General features: G+C 38.8%; 1 long non-coding RNA gene across 3 annotated transcripts; it reads left to right on the forward strand.

The window, feature by feature from the left end:
* The first annotated feature begins 891 nt into the window (after positions 1 to 891).
* LOC129349057 (uncharacterized) lies at positions 892 to 27,160 on the forward strand. 3 transcript variants are annotated; one of them, XR_008601892.1, is made up of 6 exons: positions 892 to 1,257; positions 12,099 to 12,199; positions 12,926 to 13,067; positions 14,051 to 15,835; positions 15,899 to 16,319; positions 26,883 to 27,159. It is a non-coding gene; the product is annotated as an uncharacterized LOC129349057 (long non-coding RNA). The 3 variants fall into 3 exon arrangements; XR_008601893.1 differs by lacking the exon at positions 892 to 1,257 and adding an exon at positions 10,910 to 11,198 and having other exon boundaries at positions 26,883 to 27,160; XR_008601894.1 differs by lacking the exon at positions 12,926 to 13,067.
* The last annotated feature ends 46 nt before the right edge of the window (positions 27,161 to 27,206 follow it).

The following is a 27,206-nucleotide window of genomic DNA, read 5'->3' on the forward strand; positions in this document are numbered from 1 at the left end:
GCGTTGTATTCCATCCAAATGGATAATAAAGTGTCGTTTCCTTGTATGCTTCCATTCGGGAAGAGGTGGAAAGTGATTTTACTGTTGTACGCCTCAATAGGGCAGGTGTGTTGTCTTAAATTACCCCTGAGATTATTGTCAGATCTGAACTCAGACTGGCATAGCTGTTACATAAACTGTATTCACTAGGACAAAAACAAGGAAGAGGGAGTGCTTTATTCAGGCACTATCATCTCTCCTGGCTTATACTGCTTTTGTCTGAATATAGGAAGCAGTGTCAGACCTGCGTTCATGTTTCCTATTCACATTTCAGCGTTGAACCCTGTCTGATAAAAATTCATATACAGCTAATTTCCACCAGTTTTATAGGAAATGTGACCAGATTTAAATGTTGCCACGCTGTCCAGGAAATCCTTATATTGAACATATATGCCAACAGTTTATCGCAAACACGCAACTTTCATACTGAACATACCAGAAAAACCTTTGAAATCTTTTCCTGGCTGATACAGCATGATTAATTGAATCTTTAAATGATTTCTTTGTACAGATTAAAAGCAATGTAACATTCAAGTTCTGTTTTGTTGTCACTTCTCCACTAACGTGTGACTCCTCATAACTGACACTGCAAAAAAAAGGGAATAATAAAGGAACGGCATTTAAGGGCAATAAGTGAAACATAAAAACATAATAAAACCTGAAAAAGCAACACAACACAATCTTAAGAGAGAGCGTGAACCCTCTGACATTACAAGTTACTAAGTTGTAGATAAGTAACACGAGGTGCTTGTGTAAGCGTTGCTGCGCTATAATCAAGGTTGTTTGAGGTCTGAGACACAGAGAAGTTTATTAATTAACTAGAAGGTCACTAGAGGAATGGTAGCTGGGATCTCCTTGCTCTTCAGGGTGGAGGCCAAGGCTGTTGAGTGGAAGAACTGACCAGAGAAAGATGTGGCTTGTAGTTCATGAGTTGAGCAGAGCGGTGAACGGCGTGGCTGGAAGGAGTGGCTGGCTGGCTGACAGCTGGTTGTGGTGAGCGGTGAGGCTGAGGGTGAACCAGGGGCACGAGGAGACTGAGGTCATGAGGCACAGAGAGAGACAAGGATTGGCAAGACTTCACAAAAACACGAGGAGAAAACTAGTTGGCTGTGGCGCCACTGCTGTGGAGGCAGACTGAACAATCTGGCGAAGACTGGAGAGTTGAGCTGGGGTTGAAATACAGCGGTGGCCTGATGGATGAATGGGCCGGGAAGACAGGTGAGCTGGTAACAGGTGGAGGGAAGAACAGCACACCGAGGCACACAGATGCAGAAATATAGAGAGAAGACGAATGGGCCACCAGCAAGACAAGGAAAAGATTTTTTTAAATGGCAGGACCATTTCATACAGCAAATAAAGGACAAACAATTTTTAATTCCAGAGAGAACAGAGAAATGTAAGGCAGAAAGACTTGCAGGAAATTGTTAAAACACATACAATGTAGTGGCATAAAAGGTGTGCTTTTTAAATGTAATATAAATTACAACAAAAGAAACAAATCTATCTAAAATTTAAGAAAAAAAACAACAAAACTGACAAAAAATATCATCACCGAACTCTCCCATAGCACGCAAACAACACACTGAAATGCCAAAAAATGATTTATTTATGTTTAAGAGCTTTTATTGTTTTTAACAGACAGAGTATCCACAGACTCATGTAAAATACACAAATACAAGTACACATAATACACATGTCCAAAGTCCTGAGATAGTCAGTAGTGAACATTTGTTAGTCCCTAGGGGGCTTCCCTCGAATAATTATTATCCTCTTCATCCTGGTCCATAAGGGCTTTACTTAAGTCTTGATAGTATTGCAAGAAAGGTGCAGAGGTCTTTGTGAAATGTTGTTTGGTTTGTGTATGTACACAGTGTTCCTTTTCCACCTGGTAAAACTGGGAGGAGATTGCTTCTTCCAGCAGAGAAGAATAATCCTTCTTGCAATCAAAGCTGTAAAGGACAAAACAAACAAACAAAAAAATTTAATTTCAACTCGATTTTATGCTATTGAAAATCCCTGGAATGCTCACATTAGGATGAATATTGATTTCTGAAGTCAATGTTAGTTTCCAGTATGATGAAGAGGGAAAGATTGTTGGTCTGTTATCTCTTCTTTGTAAGTTGTTTCATCATTGCTGCTGATGAGGCCCATCACAGTTGTGTCATCAGCTACCTGAATGACGCAGTTGGAGCTGGATGATGAAGTGTATTCAGATGTTGACAGCGTAAACAGGTGTTCACTGCAGAGCTGGTGCTCAGTGATGTGATGCTGAAGATCAGGACTGACTACCGGTAAAGTGCTGGACCTCAGCTGCAAAAGGAGATTCTGATATCTAGCTGGTTCACTTTTACAGTCGGGTGGAGCAAAGATCAATGAATAATATTCTGACATTGGCGTGGGCTGCAGGGGTAGCAGATGTTAGTCGTCAGTAGAGTATTTGGATCACTTCATGATGATTGGCGTGAATGCTTTGGGGCGGTAGTCATTCAGAAAACGCACAGGAGACCCAACGCTGTTGACGTTGTCTGCAAGGGCAATCTGTTTAGCAAACGTCTTAATTAACATGCTAATTGGTGAGCTTTGGGGTGTTGGTGGGCAGATTTTGTTAACTTGCAACACGCCAGGCTAGCTGCTTTCCCATTTCTGATCTTTATGCTAACCTAAGCTAACCATCTCCTGGCTGTATATTCATATTTAATAGACACATTCCAGTGGTATTGTTTTCTTATCTACAAATGACAAAAATGAAAAAGCATATTTCTCAAAATGTCTAACTGTTTCTAAGATGGTTATTTATTGTCATGTTTAGGCAGCTCAGTGCACGATGTTGCACTGCTAGAATTAAAAAAAATAACATGGCCGGTGAAAAAAAGGCAAAAATTTCCTTTAGTCAGATACTGTAGTACAGGTACGGTGTTAAACAAATGAATGCCATCGTTACAAAGAAAAGGAGGTACATGGGAAAACAGTTTCTTCTGTGTGTATAAATTTGTGTACATGAAGGTGCAGGTTCACATGTGTGCAGTTTTGTGTATCCTCAGGGTGTTGACTCAAGCAATGAATTATTCGAAAGACAATAAGATGCACTTTCTCCGTCTGCTCCGCCCTCTGATGTCATGTGATGCCTCCGAGTGTCGCCAGCTCTTCTCCTGCAATCTTTCCAGACTTCATCCCATCAGCTACAAAACTTAGACTTAGCTAATAATATGTATGCCACTGAAACACTTTCTGTTTTATGTATTGAAGCTAAAAGCATCATGGTTTTGCTGTCACTAAGATGTGTGTCCAGTCTGCTCAGTTTAGCACATACTGTGAATTATTGTATGTCTGTGTATGTGTGCCTGTTAATGTGCATATGCTGCACTGTTTGTATGTGTTGTCTGGTGTAATCGTGTCTAGCAGTGCCTCACTGACTCAGTTGTGTGTGCTTGAGTTGTGTGTATGTGTGTGTGTGTGTGTGTGTGTGTGTGTGTGTGTGTAGGCCGGCAGTCTGTTTGTTGTATTTCCATGTGTCACATTGAGTCATCAGTGGGCTTGTCATTGCCATAGTGACTACGCAGTGACATATGCCTCCTTCTTGACTGCCTGACTGACAGGACTGTTGCCGTGGTGAAATCCAAAGGATGTTGGAACAAATCACACCTCTTCCTCTTCCTTCCTCTGAGTGACAGCCAGTCTGTCGTTCATCTTTACCTCCCTTGTTCTGTTGTATGTACAACAAGCTTTAGTAAAAAGAGAAAACAGACAGATTCTTGTATAGAATGTAATTGTCTTCCACATAACTGGCATAAAATCACCAACAGCAGATGATAAAAATGACAGGAGTGCAGGAGGAAAGCAAGATGAAGTCAAATAATATCATCACCCTCTATTATTTTAGGTTTTTTTGTTTCAAATACCAGAAAATTTTAGTTTTTTTCTCTTTATATGCTCACTGGCAACATTGCACTGCAGATTTTCTTTCCCCTGTGAGGTGTTCTGTTTCTGAGGTGTTGTGTCTACAGCAAGAGTCAGACCTCTATACTTAAACATCACAAGTGGAGCCTCCATACATCAACATACAATAAGTAAATTTTTAAATTAAACATACGTCCTGTAGAAGAAACAACAGATGTGTTTCTGCTCATTAGACAATGGAGAAAAGACCACGGGATTGTGGAGAAAGAGCTGAACTCAGGATTTAATTTGAACCCAGTCCTGATGCAGACGTACAGTGTGATCTGAGAGAAGAGGGCACGTCTCAATCTAAGGGAGCTAAGATGGACATATTTGTGCTTCCTGTCTTTTACAACATTTCACAAATGTGTCAGCTCACAGTAAACATTCATCATTTATTGACCATGTGTGGAACTGAAACAGGAAGGAAACTATAATATCGGTGTGGAGGACTTTCACTAAAGGCAGTCTCCTGGTAAAGTGAGTTTGCTCGTAGCTTTGGCAGAAACAAAATAAAGATGAGTGTTTGATTATTTGTTTCAGGGTTTTTCATACATAGTGCACACAGAGTTCTGTCTGACCCTTATCACTCAGACATGGATGCTACAACTGATAAAAACATTGGTGACTGCATTAGCGTGTGAGGTTTACATCATCAGGTGATGTAAATGTTAAAATTGGACAGATTACTAGTGATGTTAATATTTTTCAATGTAATTACATGACCATGTTAAGAAACAACAATATGAAGAGCAATGAAGAAGTTTCAAGACTGTGCCTAAAATGAGCCAAAGCCAAATCTCATTTAAATTTGGCCATCATTTCCTTTGAAGGAGTCTTCATGTGCAGTGATACACTGCTCCCAGCACTCCTGCCACATTTAAAACATTCCTTGAAAGTCCTGTTCTGACCACCTGCTAGTGTGCATTTGTGATTTTACCCATCCATCCATCCATTATCTATACACCGCTTAATCCTCACTAGGGTCGCGGGGGGGGGCTGGAGCCTATCCCAGCTGACTCGGGCGAAGGCAGGGGACACCCTAGACAGGTCACCAGTCTGTCGCAGGGCTACATATATAGACAAACAAGCACTCACACATTCACACCTACAGGCAATTTAGAATGATCAATTAACCTCAGCATATTTTTGGACTGTGGGAGGAAGCCGGAGTACCCGGAGAAAACCCACGCATGCACAGGGAGAACATGCAAACTCCATGCAGAAAGATCCCGGGAAAGCCGGGACGCGAACCAGGGATCTTCTCGCTGCAAGGCGAAAGTGCTAACCACTACGCCACTGTGCAGCCCTGTGATTTTACCATGGATGACAAATTTGCAAAGGGAGTAAACATCAGATTTGGTGTTCAACTGACCCAACCTGAATGTCGAGGTTGACCGTCGGTGACAGGAGCTGAGTCTAGGGTTATGATTAAATGGCTGTGTTCAGTGGAACAGCATGTATTCTCCAAGTGAAAGATGAGGCCCTATGTGCAACTCTTCCCCTAGGGCTAAACATCAAGTTCTACTGTAACATCCTGAGGCATACGAGACAGACCATTCGGTGCAATCTAACTAAACTGTGACATGTGCTGTAGTGACACTGAGTGATCATTCACAGTGCATTGAAAATGATCAAGTGTTTTTGGCTGCACCAGCATAATCCTTAATTTCTACCTTCAGAAAAATTAAATACAAGTTGGAGTGTCGTTATTTTGACACAGTGGAGGAGACCTAGCTTATGTCACAGATAGTGGTTGCATGTTTATAATGAGACTGCTGTTTGCTCCAAACATGGCAGGAGCACTGGGAGCAGTGTATTGCTGCACAAGGAGAATAGTATCTAATTCTGTTCTTAGCATTCGTAATAGAATTCTTGACCTCTGAAACTGACAAAGTCAGCTCCCATCAAGGTCCCATCAGTCGATTTTCCAGAGCTTTTCAATGACATCAAATGGTCTTCATCAACAAACAGAGCAAAGTAATTGTTAAGAGATTTTAGAAATTCTCATTTCTATAGTATTATATGAAGTATTACTATTAACTTACTTAACTAGTACACTGTAACACTTCAATCAGTTGAATTTATCCTCTTATGCCATACTGTGAAACATATGATGTGAGCACAGGAAGGAGACCCGTCTAAATCTAAATATGTCAAACACTGATGTGGCTTTCTCATGGATCATTTTAATTATCTGGACACTGCTTCGAGGTGGTCATGGCAGAGATGGGGAGGTAATGGGTAGTAGATCTGAAAGGCCCAATCACAGAATTAGAAGGATATTTAAAAGCCAGTATCAGGGAGTGATTGGCTTCAGAAACCTAGTGACATCAGAATTGTCAAAGACCGTGGAGAGGTGGAAGTAGTGGTGAAGACTGAAACAGAACAAAACAGCAAAGGGAAAAGATCTTACAGAACTTTCATTAACACTTCACTAACACTACAAATGTTAGTTCCATGTTAAAACTGGCAACACTGATTAATCACACTTGACAGGTTTGGTGTGATTGCTCTGTTAGTTCAATTCATTTGAACAAGAGTAAACGTTGCCATCCAAGCCTTGCCTAACAACAAACAAGACCTAACTCTTTAGGGGTCCTAGTCCACTTCCAAAGAAACTATGACACATTTTGACAGGAATTTGAATGAGGCATTGACTAAAGACATCCAAATAAACCAAAAACAGGACAGAATACTTAAACATACCTGATTGTTTTTGTTTATAGGAGTCATGTAGCCCACAGTTTACAGTTTGGTATGGTAGTAAGAATCACTGTCTCCTTGTAGGATATCTTCATTTGTGTGTGCAAAGACGGAATTATTGGCATTCTTTTGGCTGCTTGCTAAGTTCTATATATGAGTTCTCTGCCTGTAAATATGCCACTGTATAAACTCAAATCCAACAAGCACAATTAGTCAAGCATTGTTTTGGAAGTTCAAACTATAAGAAATAAGAAAAAAAATATCATAAAAGTTGTCCATTCAGACTGTGACCTTATCCATGTGCCTTTTGCTTTGCATCTTTTGGTTCGATGTTAAAAATGCCAGCATGAATGTCAATTGAACCTGAAACCCTAAAACTGACTGCACCTATATTATAGAGCTTGATTATTACAGAAATGTGTTGCACTAAGTCTCAGTATGAGAAACTGAACAAGCTAAAATATGTTGGCAAATCCCAATACTGTACTGTATTTCAGGCAAATATCTTCCCATTCTGAATGCATTCAACAGTCTCCAACTGATTCTGCATCCAAAATATTTATATTTACAGCATGCAATGCTTAAAATCAAAGAATCAGTTAATCAACAGAATGCTTAATAATAAAGTCATTTAGTTCAATTGTATAAAAATATGGTAAAGGAGTACAATAATCAAGACTGGTGAGGTGAAAAATCAAAACAACTCGTAAATAAAAAGCGATGATTTCTCCTTTTATTCGTGTGGATTTAAAGATGGAGACATAATGGATATATCATGTATTCTCCGCTTCACTCGGGGCTTTATTCATTAGCTGCTCCATTCACATGAGTAAATGTCGTGAAATGTGTTAGTATCCATAATTTACATTTTCATGTTTGCATCCCATTGTCTTTTCAGATCCGCAAACGAGAGTGTCCTCGCTGACACAGGGTTGTGTGTCTGCAGGTATCTAATGGGAGAACAAGCTGTGTGAAGAGACAAAATGTCACCAGGCAGTCCCCACTCAGCCACCTCCCCACTCAGGGCATGCTTAGCATTTAAAGCCCCCACTCTCACAGCCCCCCCCCACCCCACCCTGAAAAAGGCGTGCTAACATTTAGTGGCGGGGGGGAAGAGAGGGAAAGGATGCACAGAAGGGCTTTAGCCAGGCAGGCGGCAGATTCCTCTGGCCCTGTAGTGGAGCCGTGGGGAAGTTTTTAATTCCTCCACCCTTATGGTTCATTTGGCCTCCAGATCCCCCATGTGAAGCTCCGCGATGACCACTCATGTGTGCACTGCTGTTGAATAATTAACGAGGGAGATAAGGGGAGGAAGAGGAAGACGTTGGAAAGATAGAGGGGAGAGCGAAGGGGGGAGAGAGCGAGGTGAGAGGAAGTGTCGGGGGGGAGGGAGGAGAAGTGAGACGGGAGCTGGGAGTGTTGCATTGAGGAGGGGAAGGTGTGGAGATGTAGCGGGGAGGTGAGAGCTGAGGTGAGGATGAAGGGGGTCAGAAAAAGGGAGGTGAGAAGAGCGAGGAGAGGTGGGAGAAGGATGGAGGAGGGGTGAGAGGAGGCAATGGATGAGGACTGGATAGCAAAAAGGTTTTACAATAGTTTCTGTACTAACCTTTGAAGCTTTTGTTGGTGGTAATCAGTCACCACCGTGGTGGATTTGCTGTTGTTTTTTCACTGCTCTTCCAGTTGGAAATGTAGAAAACATCATTTATACTGAACCTGAGGATTCTGGTTTGTTTAGAGACTCTGCAGTTTATAGGTTTCTTACAGGTGCTTCCATTGACACGTTATGGCCTTGACATTGCTCAGTATCCTGTATCTTGCTTATTTGTCATGGATAAAGTAAGGGAGTATTTTTCAATTACTTGTTGTCTTTCAAATAAGTATCTACCATCACATCTATATATAACTGCTAAATATGCATCATTTCATATTTCAGTGTGTCAATCAACAATAGTTTAGAAATAATTTAGCAACATTTACTAGACACTACAGTTACACAGTGACAAAGAGGTTCAATAACACTACTAAAATATCATTATTTCTACCCGCTTCATTGTATTTTTTATATACATTCATTAATATAGTATTATTTGGGTTTCGAAATTTTGCGGCATTATATTATAAAAAGAAAAATGTTATAATATTTGGAGAAAAGGTCAGTATGGTAAAAAACAGCAGATTCAGAGAACAGTTTCTGGAAAATAGGATATATTTTCCTGTCAAAGGGGCACCATGTGAGACCTCTGATGTGTTTCTCGTTTTACAAAAACAATTATTTTGGTGAGATGCCATTAAATTTACAGTATGAACTAATAGCAGCTACGACTGAGATACTGTGACTTTTCTGTCCTGGTACGACGTCTGTTGTTTGTATAGCTTAATAACGGAATTATTAAGCGTCAATTAGCATTATCGTTACAATGATAGCAATAAAAGATCCTTTCAGTATGATACAGTGAATTAGTTTCCCAGACTGTTTCATTTCACTCCACTCTACTACACCTTCTGTCTTTTGTGCAGCAGGAGGAAATAAAAGGTAGCAACACGAAGGAGAGTAGCCTACATTTCCACATATTTTTGGCGCTGCTCCCAAGTGAAAGCAAACAGCTACAACAGGTAGATGTGCATCTGCAAAGCTCTGCATAGCACAACGAGGTACCAATGCTGCACCATGCTAGAGTTCAGTCTTTACTTGCTTTGCACCTTGGAACCTTCAACTATACCTGCAACAGACAGTAGATCTCATGAGACATAAAATGTGTTTAATGTTCACGCTCAGTGGAAAGCTATGTTAACTCTTTAAGACCCACCATTGTGCAAGTCCGCCAGGACATATTTTTACACTTTTACATGCTGTAGTGCCATTTTTTGGAGTATTTTTATTTGCTTTACATCAAAATAACCCTGATATCCCAAATTTTAATATGTATTGACTTATGTCTTAACTACTACAAAAAAATGCTTAAAAGTGCAATAAACCTTAAAAAATGAAAATCATTTTTGTTTTTTCACATATATTTCAAAATACAGAAATTGCATAGCTGTATCCCTCAGATTTGTAAATGTAAAAAAACTGCACAATATCCTTTGGAACCACAGGAAATTTATTTGGAGTCTGTACATAATTTGCTTTTTGAGATATGGTCAATTTTGTAACCTGTAAAAAAAAACGAAAATAAACAAAACTGCAAAATTTGCAAAGAGACAACATCAACATCAAAACAAATTATTTACAATAGTGCAATCAAATTTCTAAGTGTGCCAGATACTTATGAACACACATATTTTATGTACAAAACCATGGTCAGACCATAAAAAGTGCATTTGAAAATAAAAGAAAATCGTTTTTACTGAGTTGAATCAGAAACAGTATTTTGATGGTCTCCTGGTCCAAGTACTTGGACAGGTCTGATGGAGAAGGGCTGTCCACATATTCTGACAGAGGCGGCTGGACACCTGGCCTCCTTTTCGGCAGGCAGGAAATGTGGCAGAGAAGGTAAGCTGTCAGGTTCCTTCTCAGTTTTCCAGCCAGCTGTAGGGAGCGCCTCTGGCCCGGAGCGCTCGCTGGTGGAGCGGCTGCTGCAGCGTCTCCTGGCTGGAGGCCGGTCTGTCCCTCTACCTCTCGCTGGGGTACCAGGACAGCAGGAGACCTCCATTCTCTCCTCCTCCTCCTCCTCCTTCCCAACATTGTAAATGCTGCACACAGAAAAAGTTACGTGGTACGTTAGCTGTGCGCAGCACATGACTTGTAAAAATGATGCGTATTTTGCGCGGAATGCTTTCGGCGGCGTTCCATGTATATTATACTTTCTTTACTTTTCTCCAACTCAAAACAAACAACTTCTCATGAATACAGACTTACATGTCACTGGAATGATCAATTCCTTCGATAAGATCGGATTCATCCGCGCTGGTGGCAGAATCCGGGCCAGACGAGTGGCTGGACTCTTCATCCGACGCTGTAGTTTGCTGGAGAGCTTCGCCAGATGTAAAATAGTTTGGCGCGACCAGGTTTTCGCGGCTCCTCAACTAATGTGTGGAAGTGTGTCAAAGGTGTGTGTGGTGGGTCCGTGTACGGATCTGGTAATTGGATTTTCCGTTCTGAAACGGGTATTGAAAAACAAAAAACGAGTGGTTATTTGATTTTTGATTTTTTAAAATACAAAAATTAAAATTGAAATACAAGGCGTTTTTCCTTTTCATGATAAAAAAGGGATATACGATTTTTTTTTAAATGCTTTGATTTTCGTTTTATATTTAGAATAACAAGAAAGTAAAATCAGTAAGAGACAGAAACGAAAAAAGGTCCGTTTTTTCATTTTCTGAGACCGGAAGTGGTCATCAGCAAGTGTGGAGCCAAACAACAACAAGATTCTCAGAGGGCGGAGCCAGAGAGCAGCGATTGGTCAGACCAAGGATAGAAGACAGTGCGCTAGCGTATCTAGTCTCTGTGTATGTATGGTCTGCACGTCTGGTAGCATCTCTGGCTGCTGTTGATCTTGTTTTTGGAGTAAAACATGGTAAGAAGATAAATACTTCTAACCAGTAACGTTGTTTTGTTGTGCGTGAAGTCAGCGACTTGTGAAGATTTGTGTTTTGTCGTGTTCGAGCAGTTGGTCCGGACGCGTTAGCTAGCTAAGCGGCTAAGTTATCTAGCTAGCGGGCTAATTAACACAGGTGGCTAACTTACCGCTGAACACCTGTGTTAGTTGCTGCCGCAACAGTCCGTCATTATTAGAATGACCTTCTCAACTTATATTTCTCTGCTGTGTATTTTAGCTTTTAAAAAAAAGTTATTTTACTTTAAGGTTAACTGAAACCCGTTGAGCTGCACTGAAGTTTAACATTCAGCTGGTTTGAATTAAACCACGCTTAACATTGCACAACATTACCTCTCTGAATCTCCATAATTTCATTAAATTCCTTCTCTCTTCCACTGCTCAAGTTCAATCCAGTATATAAAATGACATTAATAGTGAATAAACTAACAACCAGCCATTGTATTTATTTATTACTGTATGTATTTGTAGTAAAACATGAGTTGAAACATCCTACTTTTGGATCTAGAACTGCACAAGCCGTTCATTTTCAGTCACCTGACAAGTTAAACTCTCCTTTTTATGTGAGGTTGAAGCAGAAAGTCTGAGTTAACAAAGAAAGTTCTTTATAATTTGCAAAACCTGTTATCCCTGACTGAGGCTTTAGTTTTTGTTGAGCTGATTTACACATAGAAACTTTGTTCAGGAAAATTTCTCAGTAGCTCAGAGGACAGGCTGCTTTTTACACAACCTTGTAAGAGAATGTCTGTCAATGCTTTCAGCAGAATTTAGAAACACAACACTTCCTAAACAGATATTTTGAGGCTGTGAGGTTGAACGTTTGAGAGTATATCAGTGTGTTTGTGGTCTTTCTGTTTCTAGGTGGAAGCTGAATTAGTGAGGATGACTCCTGCTCCTGTCATCTCTAAGCTCCTCACACATCTTTACCTGCACATGAGGAAAATCACTCCTGTAGAATGCAGGTATGTTTGTCATTATTATAAAAAGGTGTTGCCCGGTGACCTGTCAGAAATCCATTATCCAGAGTCAGCCAAAATAATGTTTACACACATCAGGAAAAGAAAAACTTGCATAAATGTTTCAATACCAAATTTATTCAGACATCATGAGATTAATAAAAGTTATCTTTGGCCTCTACAATTACAAGAGGTGCTCAAAGTGGTGGCCACTGGCTTCCAGACATTTCTGTTGTGTTGTAGACGTCACTTGTTGATGCTCCGTTCATGAGGGTAATTCCATCTGTTGGGAAAACATCATACAACAGGACACAGAGTTGTCATGATTTGATCAAACTTAGAAAGAGGAATCTATATGTGTAGAAGTACTTATACAAATGAAATATTTATAAAAGTTTTTCTTTTCCTGATGTGTGTACATTATTTTGGCTGACTCTGAACTTAAGGAGAACAAAACTGTCCTTTATTTGTTGCTCTGAAAGCTTCTTTAGTGAAAACCGGCTGGTGTTCTGCTTTGAAACAAACTGCTGTTGAGGTCTGTGTTTTTAGGTTTAACCCCACAGTTTCTGAATGAACTGATAGGGTTTTTTTTCCTGATCAGTGTGGACGTTATAATTGATGGTAACATTTACTGATCATATAATCAGCATGACAATATAACAGTATAACATTCTGACCACCTGACTAATACTGTGTTGGTCCCTTTATGCTGCTAAAACTCCTCTGACCCAGTGGTTCATCAGAACCTCTGGGGATGTCCTGTGGATTCTGTGGATCCTGTGGGTTGCAGGGTGGATCCTACCTAGACCAGGCTGATCCTGGACCATCCCACAGATGCTCCATCAGATGTGGATGTGGGGAGTGTGGAACCCAGGTGAACAGCTTAGCTCTGTCATGTTCCTCGGACCACTCCTGTAGTAGCAGTTTTAGTTTGTCCTGCTGAGGGAGGCAGCTGGCATCAAGGACTGCTGTTGCCATGGAGACCAGGGGGTTGTTTGTCCTGCAGTGTTTAGGTGGTGGTACATGTCAAACATCCACATGAACGTCAAGGTTTCCCAGTAGAACGTTGCATTAGAACAAGATGATGGATGTTGTTCTCTTCAGCTGTCAGTGGTCAGAATGTTGTGGCTGATCGGTGGATCTGTCTGCCTTTACTCTGACATCCAGAGTTATACAAAAGTGTAGTATGTGTGCAGTGCAGAAGAGATTTACTTTATTGTATGCAGTTTTTTTGTTCTTTAAGGGAGAGCATTTTTTTATCCACCTGAAGAAGACCTAATCTGTCCCTTCAAAGGATAGTTAATTGTTACTACGGCTTTTATAGTTGTCCCATCAGAGAAAATCATATCCATATACAGATTTTTATTAATTCCAGGGCTGGTTCAGTAAAGATTATAATAATAACTACATCAGATAATTCTTGGTCGCAGTTGGAATTGTGCAGCCTGAGAGATGGTTGAGAAGGTTTGCAGTTCTTGTTTTAGCAAAATATGTTATAATAGAAGATCTTTATTGTCATTGTACATGAAATTATCTGCAAACCAGCAAAGTGTATCAGTCTGAGGTATCTAAAAGTAAATAAGTAAAGAAAAATGCTTCTAAAGCCAATAATAAACAGAATATTTTGAGGGAATATTCTAAAAAGGAAAGAAAAGCTCCATTCTCACTCCTCTCAGGATAAACTGTCATTAAAATTGACTTTAATTTTAGCTTCAACATGAGATAAAAACATTTACTTTCATTACTGATGTTGTCAAGTTTTAATAAAGTTCATGCTACTTTTATAAAATGATGAAAGTGAATAAATTGTATTTCTGTGATCTGTGTTTGATTTCTGTCTTTTCTCCTGTCATCCAGATGTTCAGAGGGAGATGATGCCACATCTGGTCCAGCTGATGGAAGGTCTTGAAGTTCTCTGACTGGCCTCGACTGAAGATGGTCGTCTCACTGGATTTAAGGTTCAGATGCTCAGTAACAAACTCCACCAATGAGCCAACAGGGAAGCTTTAGGTTTATTAAATGTTGCTATGAAGGTATCGCTGTTTTTCTTTGTGAATGCAATGTGCTCCAACTGAAACTTGAAGTAGAACTTAGAAGTAAATCCTTCCATCTGAAAGGATTTAGTTGCATTAATAACCTCATAACATTCTAATTTTTATTCCAGTCTTGGTTGGAAATAGAATCTCTGTATTGATTCAGGTAAAGACTGAACTTCACAGCATGTTGAAGCAAAACAACCAGATGAAAACTGTGATGGTGTTGGATTGTCAGACCGTAATGTTGCAGCTCAAAGCAGCTTTTCTATCTCAGTTCATTCTGACATTCAGCTATGAATCAACACAGCAGATGGTGATCCATGCTGTGGAAGTCTCACATCTCCTGATTTAATGGAGCTGCTTTGCACTTTTTACACTGTTTATTCACCAACACTTTATTTAATAAAAGTCCCATCTAGTTTTCATGAGGAATGTGATGTTTTAATTTCTCTGTGAATAACTGCAGTCTAATGCAACAGCTGGAATTGTAACATCTGTCCTGATATTGATCATGAAGTATTGATCAGAATACTTATGGTCAGCATTCATCCCTGAAGTTTTACATTAAAATCTTTACTTGTGTTGTGAACTTTGGTAAGAAGCAGAAACGTTAGCGTTGCCATGGATACATGAGTGTTAAATTCTGTCCATGTTTCCATTTTGGGAAATGCAGTCCAGTTCCAGAATGTGGACGAATTTAGTCTCACAATCACAGACAACAAATATTATCTGAAAGTCTGATTATTGTTGTTTATCAGCACAATACAAAAGATTAATGTTAGAAATATTCCAGTTAAGACTCTAGAATATCATGATTTATGTAAATTTACCTCAATAATATGAATGTTCAGGTTAAGATTGTACAGTGATATTTATTATGTAAGTTTAGCTGATTAAAGTTTGTGACTCTGCACTAAAATACTATTTAAATTTACATCATTATTATAATATTTAGGGTTAGACCCTACAGTATTGAAATTAAGAAATCAAATATTCTATAAAATGTAAATATACTGAACTCATTTGGATATATTTAAGTGGGACTCCACAATATTATTTGACACAAATCTATCTAAATCAAAATTTTAATAATTTTCACAATCCTCTGCTGTATGTTCAAACCTGAGGCCTTAAATAGAAACACACAAGTATCTGTCTGAAGGAACTTCTGCAGAGTCCTGGTTCCAGAACATGATGATAGAATTATAGACAAACTTTAACAAAAGCTGCCTGAGAGTTTACAGGTTTTTATGTTGGATTTCTTGAGTAATTTAATGAGCGTTATCAGCAATAATCAAGTGTTCATTTGATGAACTTCATTTCCTAAAACATCCAGAATTGGAACTCATATCTTTGGCAGCTGTAAAGTTTCTGCTCCTTCAAAGTTCACAACACAGTGAATGAATTCCTAAAACACTCTCAATGCTGGAGAGCGTTTGTGATGCTGAAGCAGTGACCAGTTTTTCTGTTTCTTCTCTGGAGATGCACAATGAGGGACGTCTGCAGAGACTGAGAAAGAGTCTCACTGCATCCTTACATGAGGAAAAAGACTTTATTGAAGACTACAATGAGAAAAACTATCAGACAGCAGACGGCTGCATTCAAGGTGAGCTCTGAACATTTGATCTGGAACCGGAATTCAATAACGGCAGCATGAGCTTCATTTCAGTCTGTAGCTGCTGAATTCATGGATGAATCATCTGGCACTAGAGAGGAAGACCATCAAACATCCACGTCAGCTGATGGAGGTCCAAGAGTCTCACCGAACAACCAACCTACAGAGTGAAGGCCTCAAATCTGATTGGACGGCCTCCTAGTCAGCCACGTGTGAACAAATGCCTCTAAGTTGATTTGTTTTCTAAAATAAATCTAGTTTGAGTCCTAATCTATGCCTGTGTGTTTGCTTCTTTACACTGCTGTTAACAGTTTAGGCTGTTAGATTGTTCCAGATAAGACAAGTACAAGATTCTTCAGAACCGTTCTACCACGAGCCTGACAGGAAGAACTCCAACAGCTACTGAATGTTCCTGTGGTTCCCTCAAGGCTACAGGAGGAGTCCTACAAGGATGAGCCGGTCCAGCCAGTGAGAGGTTTGAGAGTGCCTTTATTTGTGACTTCCACTAAAAAACTGATGAAAATAAGTTTGCCAGGGTTCTGACTGATAACAGATTATTAAGTAATGAAAATAATCTTTTAAATATTCCTTTGAACAATCCTTTTAGGTCTACATTTCCTTTACACTGACTTCTTGGTTTTTGTACAAGTATTTTGGGTGGAATATACCATTAAGCCTGATGTTCAAGGGTTCTTCTGGGACTATACCATTAAACCAACCTTTTAGGTAAATGTTCCAGGATGTTGAGTAGAATATACCATCAGATCAACCTTTTAGGTCTACATTGGAAGAATTTAGAGTAGAATATTACTCCAAACCATCCTTTAGGTCTACATTTAAGGTGGAATACTCCTTTACACCAAGATTTTTTTGGTCTACATTGAAGGATTTTAGGTGGAATATTCCTCTGAACGAACTTCTTAAGTTTATGTTAAAGGATGTTGGGTGGAATATACCATCAGACCAACCTCCAAGGTCTACAGTAGTGAATTTTAGGTGTAATATCCCATTACACTCACCTTTTAGGTCTACATTGGAGGATTTTAGGTGGAATTTTCTTCCAAACTGTTTTTTAGTCTACATTTAAGGATGTTTAGGATGGTATATTCTTCCGAACCAACTTCTCAGGTCTACATTTCAGGTGGAATATTCCTCCATACTAACTTTTTTGGTCTACATTGAAGGATTTTCTCTAAACCACCCTTTCGGGTCTATATTTGAGGTTTTAGGTGGAATATTCCTTTTAACCAGCCCTTCAGGTCTCTTTGAGGATTTTGGATGAAATACTCGGTTAAACCAACATTTTAGGTGCATGTCCAAGGATTTTTGGTGGAATGTTCCTTTAAGGTGGATGTTTGAGGACCTTGTAGGTGGAATACTTCCTGAAACCAACCTTTTAGGTCAACATTCAAAGATTTAAGGTGGAATATTCCTTTAAACCAACCTAAATTTCATGTTTTGATCATTATTAAGTGAGAAAACTCAATCCAGACTCCTCATAATGACGTTTGAGATTTATGCTGCTGTTATTTGTTTAGACTAAATGACAGAAATCCACAACTGTAATTTTATTTCCGGACTCAGTTATTAAATGTCAAAATAATCCATGTGACTAAAAACTCAACAGCTTTTCGAACTCTAAGATTAAACTCTCCACAAGGATCCAAAATAAGTTGGACTTCTACATGAGAGCTTTAATTATTCTTCATCTACTTCCTGAAAAGTTTGGTCAATAAAAAAGACAAAAACTAATATTTTCAGCTGAACTAAAGACAGACTGTGATTTTTCTGCTCACATGTTGTGTTGTTGTAAACTTCCTCTTTCAAATAAATAGCCGCCTAACCCCCTGGAAACCAGCATTTGTCCTGTTTTTGTGTTGCTCCTCGGCGACCCTAGACAGCCGGGTCGTAATGTTTTTTGAGCAACACACCATACTACGATGTTTTTACAATGATGGTTCTACTATGGAACCAGTTTGACATGTTCAGGCGTTCTTTGTGTGAAAACTCAGAGATTTCAGGTATCAGCAGGTGGTTTTCAACTTTCTTTGGGTTTCTTTCTGCCTCAACTTTAAACTAAATTTACTTGACTAACCCAGCCCTCTGGACTTCTGGTAAGCTGTGTTCCTATTGGCTGTCCAGGTGGCTGCTTGGTGTTATCAGGAACACCTGAGCAGCTCACTGCCTTCCTGCTTTATTTAGCTGCAGACAAACATTTCCTCTGCTTTTCTTCACCACTGAACCGGGTTTGGCTCTGTTGCTTTAGTTTGTTCTTTAGGCGTTGGCTTGCAGCTTCCAGCAGTAAAATCGTCTTTAATGTGTTTCTTGGTGTGTTTTAGGGCTTTGTACTGGATAGTTGTCTTGGTAAATGTGGTTCTTTAGCCACAGTTAGCACATGGTGCTAATGTGTGCAGTGATTAGTGGATTTGGTGCAGCTGAGTTGTGTCTTTATCTTGGCTGTAGTGAGTCTCTAGAGCTTTTTGGTCAGACACATTCTGTATTCTTGTTTGTGAACCAATGTTGGTTGTCCAGAAGGTAAGAGTTCCTGTCCTGATTCTCTGTTCTCAGAGGTTCTCTGGTAGGCTGCAGGAGACTTTAGCGTTTGGGTTGTGCTAGTTTGGTATTTGTATGGTTTCATTTGGACGACTATCTTGAGGCCCCTCCATGTGGTTTAGTGAGGTTTTCTGGAACAGTTCTACAAAGCAACCTGCAGCAGAAGATACTTTGAGAGTTTTTAGGAAGTTCTGGAGACCAGACTTTAGAGCAGCAGAAACATTTGTCAGCAGTTTGAGCAGGAGAAGGTGAGCTTCAGAGTAGAAATGAGACAGAAACCTTCTTGACCCGTGTGGTGAGGTCCTGTACCAAGAGTTTGAGCAGGTTGTGAAGAGTCTGTAGTTCTTTGGTCTGAAAGCACAAGAAGAGTCGACTCACTAAAGGAGAAAACAGGAGATGTTGTTGGTTCTTCTGTCGCTCTGCAGTTTCCAGTTTCCTTAGACTGAATATCAAGTTTATTTTAAATGATTTCCCATGTGAGCCCAAGAAGACTTCAATAAACTCCCTCCATCCCCTGGACACAACAGATTTTATTACCATGTTAAATCTTTTTTTTTAAATATGGTTTTGAGTTTTAATCATAATTTTAGCAGTTTTTTCTCTGCTTGTTTAGTTTCGTCATCTGTGTGAAAGGTGCTAAACAAATAAAGTTGAATTGATAAACTGAATAATTGACTAACTCATGACTGTGACAACAGAAGTATTTTCATTGTGATTTAAGGGTTTGTTTCGTTTTTAAGGTTGGGGTTAAAATCTTGACCGAAAAAAAAGATTGAAGAAATAAATTACATTTAAAAAAAACAATTAAAGGAAAAAAACATTTAATACAATAAAACTTCTAGAAAGAAAATTACACATTAAGTACAATTAAATTATATTAAACAGGCAAAATATTTAATTAGATAATTAAACAGAAAATACAAAACGTAATTATGAAATTAAACAAAAATATTAAACATTAAAGATGAAATATTTTAGATAATTAAACATTTAAAAAATACAACTAAAAAGAAGAATATTAAACATTTTTTAAAAAATACAAAACATTTCATTAGATTATTAAAAGTTTAAAAACACATTTAATTAAAAAATTAAATGTTTAATTAGAAAATTAAATCTTAAAGACAAAACTTTAAATAGGAATTAAACAGAAAATACAATGAACCATTTAAAAAGAAAATTAAACATTAAAAGGTGATAAAACATTTAAGAGAAACCTTAAAGATCTAATCGAAAAATTAAACATTGGGAAAGAAAAGGAAACAAACATTTGAAAAAACAACAATTAAACATTAAAAAGACAAAACATTTGGAAATCAAATCAGACATTAGAAAAGAATAAAAGATGAGAAAAGAACAAAACTAAACATTTAAGAAGAATCAAACTAAAGACAAAACATTTGAAAAGACACCAGTTAAACTTTAGAAGATCAAATTAAACAGAAGAGACAATAAAACGATGAAAAAGAGCAAAAACAGATAAAGGTCTTACAGCGTTTTCTAGTCTGAAATGAAAACATCAAGTTGTTTCTTCAAACATTTCCTCTTTCTATGTTCTTGGTTTGATTGTGGACAGATTTACTAAGAACTCATTTCAGAAAACTGCTTTCCAGATAAAGTCTACTAGTAGTTGAAGGCATCGATCAAACTAATGTTACCTTCTGATCTCCACAAACTTTACTGTTCAGTAAATAGAATCAAAGTTTGTTGAGGATTTCTAAAAAACCCACAGGTGAAGGTCTGAGAAGAACTCAGATGGATGGTCTAAATGTGAAATCAAGACTCATGGTCACAAGTTTTAAGACTTCTGTTAACCAGAAAGTTCAAACTAACAGAGAAGTACTGAGAAACTTTTAAAACTTCAGTCCTCAGACTGTCGAAAGGTTCAAACTAACAGAGAAGTACTCAGGAACTTAGAAGATTTCAGTCCTCAGACTGTCTGAATGTTCAAACTAACAGAGAAGTACTCAGGAACTCAGAAGATATCAGTCCTTGGACTATCTGAAAGTTCAATCTAACAGAGAACTACTGTGGGACTTAGAAAACTTCAGCCCTCAGACTGTCTGAAAGCTCAGGTCCTGAGGACTCGGGAGGTGTGGAGGCTTGGAAAGTCTTGGAACTGATGGTTCAACCCTCCAGCACAAAGGCTGAAGTCCAACCTCCTGAGAAGAACGGGCGAGTCGAGACTCGAGTTAAAAAAAAAACTTGAAAACGACAAAAAATAGATGATAAATGCGCAAAAAACAGTAGTTTTGGTATCTGAGCGAATAGCTCAGGGGATAAGAAGACAGACTACCAAGTGGAAGGTCGCAGGTTCAAGACCCACCACTGGCATTTTCTTTCTTTGTCTTTGTCAGGATTTTGATAAAAATCTAAGAAGGGTCTGGTCTTGAACCAGCGACCTGCAGCTCCACAGGCAAATCCTTAACTCACTGAGCTACAGATCAGATGAAAAGAAATAATTTCGTCGTCCCTTTGGCATCGTAGTTCCTGAAGTGACCACATGGGTGGAGCCAAGGCGGAGTCTGGGTGGAGTCAGGGTGGAGAGTAGGCGGGGAGGTGGGTGGCGGCCTCCCCCCTCTACTCCCCCGCCTCCCCCCACCACCCACCACACCTTCCCCCACCCGACGAGTTTTTCGAAAATCTGACTCTCGATGGATTTCACGAGTTGCGTGAGTTTCCACCAGGTCGGAGGCAGAACAAGTTGTCATGAAGAGGTGTTGAAGTCGGCCAGAATGGACTGACTTTTTACAGCGACTAGAAGGAAGACCACTAGAAGAGCAGGTCTTTAACCACCATCCATAAAATCTATGGAGTCGGTTCCAGAGAAATGAAGGGAACCTCCATCCAGATGTTCAACTTCATATCTTTACTTGGACATGTTTAGCACCACAGACCTTTAGTATCACACTTTATTATCATTTATTAGGACTTTAATGGACTCCACCAGCAAATTTTTGTTGATAAACTTTATTCTTGTCATCGTGGGACTGCAGTATTTAAAACTCTTCCTTCTATTTGACCTCATGTTTATTATTTTTAGTGGAGAAACTTATTTTAATTGTCCATTAGTCTCTCAAAAACCAAATAATAAATTGGATTAGTCAAGAGGTTTAAATTTACTTTGGCATATTTTAAATATGACTAAAAAATATAGAAATAAAGCATCTTGAGACAATTTGACCTGTAATTGGCGTTATATAAATAAAATTGAATTCAAATTGTATGTATCTTGTAATGTTGGAGTAATTCAGTCATATATATTGGAAAACACATTTTATTTGTCCATTAATCTGTTGATTGTTTTCTCCAGTAATTCATTTCTTGTTTTGGTTTATAAAATGTCAAACCCAAATATATTCAGTTTACTGTCATAAAAACCAAAAAGATTTACATGCATGATGCAGGAATCTGGCAGTTTTTCACTTTTTATCTTAGTTTAGTGAGAAAGATAGTTGATAATGTGTGAATTGTTGCAGCTTGTGAGCCGTAAAAGGTTCTAATCTTTGGGGCTGAGTGTCAGAAAACATTTAGAAACCAACATCAACAAAACACTCAACAAAGATTTGAACATCATTAAGAAATCCAACTTTTGCATGACAATGTAATTAAAGGACATTTATTTCCAATGTAGATGTGTGATATTCATCCTCTGGAGCTTTCTCTTCACATCGTCTTCCACCTGGACTGGTTTGGTCGGGAGCATGTGCAACAAACATTTGAAAAACTGCACTTTAACATCAATGAATGACACTGAAGTTTAATCTCTACATAAATGAGACTGAGTCTGGATGTGCTGCTCTGTCATTAACTCCTAAGTTTAGGGAAAGTTCAAACAAAAGAGGACAGTTCAGATAAGACTTGAGAATGAGCTTATTTTGAACAAACATCTCAGACTTTCTGAGCTTCAGCACCTCTAGCAAGATATTTTAACAACAAGCAACTCAAGAGATCCAGAAGTTGGAGAGAGTTAGCTTTAGCTGAGCCAACGAACATGTGGGACGCTAACCTAGCAAACATTTCAGACTTTTCTCTGTGAATTCTGAGAAATAATTTCTACACATCTTAGCTACACATCTTAACTCAGTCTCACTAAAACAGACTCTAATTCAATGTCATCCATCTATATTAAAGTGCAGTTACCCAAAATGTTTGTTGCATGAGCTCCAACAAAACCTGTCCAGGTAGAAGGCCTCTTTGACAAACAGGAAGTGGAAGATTCCAAGCAGATTTATAGAAGGGGGAACCAGACTGTACTGAGTGTGGTCAAGTATAGAGGGGTGTTTTGTGGGTTTTTAAGGCTGATAATGATTATTAGTGAGACATTTGGAGTAGATATTCATTTGCAGTAAATGAAAGTATTTAGAATAGAATAGAACAGCTTTACTGTCATCATACATGGCATGACAAAAATATAAATAGCTTCCACTGGACGGTGCACGACAACAAGCAGTAAGTAATAAAATATCAACATTAAATAATAAAATCGAATGTACATACCAAACAAAACAATATTGAAAAGGACACCATGTGCAAAAGAGGCCAGATATGTGCAATATGGGAGGTAGATGAAATGGAACAAGAACCAGTAGAATATGATATGTTACGAAATTTCATGAAAGCAGCAAAAAGTGACATTGTGCATTCAGATAGACAGGTGTTTGGCTTTAAAATCTGGGAGTTAAACTTAGAAGAACACAAACTCTAACAGAAAACTTTGTTGATATGTTTTTGTTTTGTTTACAGATATTAAGTTAAAGGACTTTTATTCGTGACATATAACCAATCAAATCACTCCAGAAGACAGAGCGACCACAGGTAGATAAAGGTTCAGAGCCAAAGTAGCGCCATTTTTAAATGTATTTATTACCGTAAATCAGTAAAGAATAAAATACTGATAATCAGTAAATCAGTCAGCCTACAATTACTACAATTCTACAATGTATGTCTCTTTCCTTTGACTTGTTATTTGTACAATATACGATGTATATGATGGCTTTTTTCATACGTCCACCCGGCCTCCGTTGACTCGTCCCGCCTGCCGTCTCTGGAGCTGAAGCTGGATTGGAACAGACCAAAGTACAGTCCAATCACGATGCCAGCTGCCTCTCAAAAGGCTCCTTCACCTGGCAGGTGGCGGCACTTCTTCTGAGGGGAAGCTGAGCTGGCCCGGCAGAACTTTGGAGATGTGTTCCAGTGGTTGGTGGATGTGTGGGGAGATAGAGAGGGACCTTTGAATTGTTCGCAAACGAAAACAGGGAACCCATTGGTAGTTTTAGTTTAGGGTGCTACTGCGGTGTGTTTTTGGGCTTGAAGAGGTGAAAAGGAAGAGTTTTTTTGTATCGATTATCTTTTACTTTGTTCCTGATTGGAATGCCCATCAATGTATGCTATACTATGACGTTTTTAGAGCGGCATGCTACACTGTGACGTTTCAAGAGCGAAATGCTATACGATGACGTTTTTTGGACGACATTCTATACTATGATGTTTCAAGAGCGACATGCTATACTATGGTGTTCTTTGGACGACATGCTATACTTTGACGTTTTTTGAGCGACATGCTAGACTATGATGTTACTTGGACGACATGCTATGCTATGACATTTGTAGTGCGACATGCTATACTGTGACGTTTTTTGGACTAAAGGGTACACTATGATGTTTTTAGAGCGACATGCTAAACTATGACGTTTTTAGAGCGACATGCTATACTATGACGTTTTTAGAGCGACGTGCTATACTATGACGTTTTTAGAGCGACGTGCTATACGTTGACGTTTTTAGAGCGATGTGCTAAACTATGATGTTTTTAGAGCGACATGCTATACTATGACGTTTTTTGGACGACATGCTATACTATGACGTTTTTTGGACGACATGCTATACTATGATGTTTTTAGAGCGACATGCTATACTATGACGTTTTTAGAGCAACATGCTATACTGTGACGTTTCAAGAGCGACATGCTATACGATGACGTTTTTTGGGCGACATGCTATTCTATGACGTTTTGTGGGCGACATGCTATACTATGATGTTTTAAGAGCGACATGCTATACTATGACCTTTTTAGATCGACACGCTATAGTATGACGTTTTTAGAGCGACATGCTATTCTATGACGTTTTTCGAGCGACATGCTATACTGTGATGTTTCAAGAGCGACATGCTATACGATGACGTGTTTTGGACGACATGCTATACTATGACGTTTTTAGAGCAACATGCTATACTATGACGTTTCAAGAGTGACATGCTATACGATGACGTTGTTTGGACGACATGCTATACTATGACGTTTTTTTGGGCGACATGCTATACTATGACGTTTTTTGGGCGACATGCTATACTATGACGTTTTTAGAGCAACATGCTATACTATGATGTTTTAAGAGCGACATGCTATACTATGATGTTTTAAGAGCGACATGCTATAGTATGACATTTCAAGAGTGACATGCTCTACAATGACGTTGTTTGGACGACATGCTATACTATGACGTCTTTTGGGCGACATGCTATACTATGACGTTTTTTGGACCAAAGGCTATACTATCATGTTTTTAGAGTGACATGCTATACTATGACCTTTTTTGAGCCAAATGCTATACTATGATGTTTTTAGAGCGACATGCTATACTATCATGTTTTTAGAGCAACATGCTATACTATCACCTTTTTAGTTCGACACGCTATAGTATGACGTTTTTAGAGCGACATGCTATTCTATGATGTTTTTAGAGCAACATGCTATACTGTGACGTTTCAAGAGCGACATGCTATACGATGACGTTTTGTGGACGACATGCTATACTATGACGTTTTTAGAGCGACATGCTATACGATCACGTGTTTTGGACGACATGCTATACTATGACGTTTTTTGGGCGACATGCTATACTATGACGTTTCAAGAGTGACATGCTATACGATGACGTTTTTTGGGTGACATGCTATACTATGACGTTTTTTGAGCGACATGCTGTACTAAAACGTTTTTAGAGCGACATGCTATACTATGATGTTTTAAGAGCGACATGCTATACTATGATGTTTTAAGAGCAACATGCTATATTATGATATTCCTTGGACGACATGCTAAACTATGACATTTTTTGCGCCAAATGCTATACCATGACGTTTTTTGGGCGACATGCTATATTATGAAGTTTTTAGAGCGACATGCTAAACTATGACGTTTTTAGAGTGACATGCTATACTATGGCATTTTTAGAGTGACATGCTATACTATGACGTTTTTAGAACGACATGCTATACTCTGACATTTTTAGAGCAACATGCTATAATAGGACGTTTTTAGAGCAACATGCCATACTATGACGTTTTTAGAGCGATATGCTATACTATGACGTTTTTAGAGCGACATGCTATACGATGACGTTTTTTGGACGACATGCTGTACAATGACGTTTTTTGAGCCACATGCTATACTATGACGTTTTTGGACCAAAGGCTATACTATGACGTTTTTAGATTGACATGCTATAGTATGACGTTTTTAGAGCGACATGCTATGCTGTGACGCTTCAAGAGCGACGTGCTGTACAATAGGGCTGGGCGATAAATCGATTTTATCGATTAATTCGACTTTGTACTTGATGTCGATTTGTTTCAATGAAAATCGATTTTCTCATCAACATCTGCCACCAACGCCTTCCCGCTGGGCTCCCGTAGTTCAGAGTGCACGCCCCCCTCCCCCATGATGTTTTTTGGACGACATACTATGCTATGATGTTTTTTGGACCAAAGGATATACTTTGTTTTTAGAGCGACATGCTATACCATGATGTTTTTTGGACGACATGCTATACTGTGACAGTTTTTGGGTGACATGCTATACTATGACGTTTTTAGAGTGACATGCTATACTATGACATTTTTAGAGCGACATGCTATACTATGACGTTTTTTGGACCAAAGGCCATACTATGACGTTTTTAGAGCGACATGGTATACTATGACGTTTGTTGGGTGACACTCTATACTACAGGTTTTTTAAATTGACATATTACTATGACTTTTTTTTTGTTTTAGTTTTTTAGCAACATATAAGAATTTGAACAGTTTTAAAAATTACTATACTTTTACTTGTGCAATGAAATATTATTCTATGGCATTTTTTTAGACGACATATACTCTGATGTTTTCCTGAAAAACATACTATTTTGACAATATACTGCACTATGACATTTTTTGAACCACATATCATACACAACAATTTTAGGCAACATCCTATCACTTTGCACTTTTTGAACCATATAATAATCAGTTGGGGTTTTTTGCCGACATGCTATACTATGAACTACAGGCCATACTATGTTATTCTTGAAAAGTATACTATACTTTGACATTTTCTGAACTACATCCTACACTATGGCATTATACACAGAGTGCTTTGGTTACATGTTGATTTATAATCTAGATTTTTTTCTGTTTTGTTTTTTGACGGGATTATCACAGACCTGACCGTGAACACCATTGACACCCACCCGAGGGAGAGGCTGCCTAATATCTCAAGGCTGCTTGGTCGTGGTCTTTCTGGTCCTGCTCCAGAACGCCTTCATCAACTACGTCTTCTTTTGAAGAGGCCCTCAGATGCTGCAATCGCTGACCTTAAGGAGGAATTGCTACTTTCACTCTGTAACGAGACGGTGGTTATTTTAAAGACTCAGCTCCTGGTGGCTTTGAGTGAAAGTTTAACACCCATCAAAACGGAACTACAGACAGTTAAATCTGAGCTGTTGGTCAGTATTTCAAACATCAAGTCTGACCCGGCTGCCCTAA

The sequence above is a fragment of the Amphiprion ocellaris genome, chromosome 6, assembly GCF_022539595.1.
Source record: "Amphiprion ocellaris isolate individual 3 ecotype Okinawa chromosome 6, ASM2253959v1, whole genome shotgun sequence".
In the NCBI taxonomy this organism is placed as follows: domain Eukaryota; kingdom Metazoa; phylum Chordata; class Actinopteri; family Pomacentridae; genus Amphiprion; species Amphiprion ocellaris.